Genomic DNA, 2,469 nt, shown 5'->3' on the forward strand with positions numbered 1-2,469 from the left:
TGAAAACATTGATGCGGATCTTTTTGATGCGGATCTTTTATCAAGAGACAATCAACACTCAAAATGCTTAAACCATGACAGATCTAAAAAATGCTCTTACAAAATTCATATCTACTATTAATTTTCATGAGAAAGGTAATTTTACATCTCAACCACATCAAAATCTGAAAGAACAATAAAATTCAAAGTCAAGTAGTTTCGGAAGCCAACACATGGATTAAATCAAATCAGTCATCACTCTTTGCAGTAGCAAGGTTATTGAAAAACCCACTCTTGAACCATATGAGAAAGATGATGAGTTAATCTCTAAGGGTAAGGAAGGGTTTGAATCTAAACAATGCAAAGAAAACACCGATTCCTCACCAGCACATCCATTTCCTCATACCATAACCAAACAAAGAAAGATCAACCACAACTCTAAAATCTTTGAAACTTTCAAACATGTAAGGATCAATATATCTTTGTTGGATGTTATTACACAAGTACCTTCCTATGCTAAATTTTTTAAAGATATGTGTACTGTGGAGAGAAAACTAAATATGAAAAACAAAGCCTTTTTAGCCGAATAAGGAAGTGTCATTCTTTATAACAATAATAATTTGAAATATAAAAACCCTAGTTGTCTTATAATTTCTTGCTTTATTGGAGAACATAAAATTAAAAAAAATTTACTTGATCTTACAGCTAGTGTGAATTTACTTCCATATTTAGTTTTTCAAAATCTCAATCTATGTGATTTAAAAATACCTAGAGAAATAGTTGAAGATGTGTTAGTACAAGTCGATAAATTCATTTATCGTATGGATTTTATTGTCTTAAACACACAACCTAATAAAGCATGTAATTCATTTCCTGTTATTTTAGGAAGTATATTTCTTGAAAATTTTAATGTATTGATTAATTGTAGGAATGGACTTATAAAGTTATCATTTGAAAACATGACATTGGAGATTAATATTTTCAACATTTGCAAGCAACCTGGAGATGATAATGATTTACATGAAGTAAATTTTATTCAAGAATTAGTTTATGATTAACTTAAATTTACTTTGAGTAAAAATAAAGTTTAATGAATATAGAGATTTACAAATGATTTATTCTTAGGAAAAAATCATAGTTAAGAAAGGCACCGAAAATGTTAATGCGGATCTTTTGTCAAGATTGATAATAGATTCGACATCCGACATCACACCAATCAATGATTACTTTCCTGATAACTCCTTGCTTTCTCTTAGTTCAATGCCTTGGTTTGCTAATTTTGTCAATTTTCTTGCTTCACGATATTTGCCAGCTCATTGGAGTATCCAAGATAAAAGGAAGTTCTTGAACAAAGAATTTCCAAGATAAAAGGAAGTTCTTGAACAAATATTTTTATTGGGACGACCCTTATTTATTCAAATATTTTCCTGATCAAATATTTTAAAGATGCATTCCTGACAATAAGGTAAGTAGTGTCATTAAATTTTGTCATTCTAACGCATGTGGGGGTCATTACTCATCAAGAAATACAACTGTAAAAATCTTACAAAGTTAATTTTATTAGCCTACCATGTTCAAAGACATATGTGTTTTGCAAAACTTATGAAAATTATCAAAAGTCAGGATTTATTTCAAATCATAAGGAATCTTTAGATAATCTTCTATTGACTCTTGAGATGCATCCTAGTGGAGATGTGCATCGTGTAATTTGTGATTTATCGACTCATTTTCATAAAGAACATGATCAACTTAGTCTTGTGAATTTAACTAAAAAAGACATTGTTTGCCAGTTTTAAGAAAATTAAATGGGAAGCCTATCCCCAACCCATAAAAAGTGTTTAAGTCGCTCTTAGATATAAAACTAAGGGAAGAAATGAGTCACAATCACAATTACAATATAAAATGTCTTTTGGTTTTATTAATAACATAATATTTGTGTTTTGTTGTTTCTTATATTTGTTTAAGTATGTTTCAGGTTTGTCAATGTTTGTTATTTCAAGTGATGGCTTCTATACTTTATCTTTCTACCTTTATTCATTGAGGATAATATCACGTTTTGATTTGGGGGAGAGGGTAGTAGTTGACAAAGAAAAACTAACTAACTGCTTTAGGTTTTAATAAAACCATTTTGACAAAACTGTTATTACTATGATAGAAAAGTAAGGGAGAATTTTACTGACTCTTGAGACGCATCGTAGTAAATATTTTCCAATAGTTATTTGCAATATTTATAACAAGGTCTATTATATACTTCTCTTTAAATATTCAGGTTTACAAACTCTCGCATTGTTATCACTTGATTCTGCTCATTGACACGACGAAAAGATTGATGTCTTCTCCCAAGTGCAGGAGTGTCAAAGTAATAAATAACCCGGCAAGACCGGGGTCGAACCACAGGGAGGTTAATTGTACAAATTATAAACAACAATTATAAAACAACAATAACAACAACAACAATAGTAATAATAATAATAACAATAATAATAATAA

This window comes from Populus euphratica, unplaced genomic scaffold (genome assembly GCF_000495115.2).
Source record: "Populus euphratica unplaced genomic scaffold, PopEup_1.0 scaffold1203.1, whole genome shotgun sequence".
NCBI lineage: Eukaryota > Viridiplantae > Streptophyta > Magnoliopsida > Malpighiales > Salicaceae > Populus > Populus euphratica.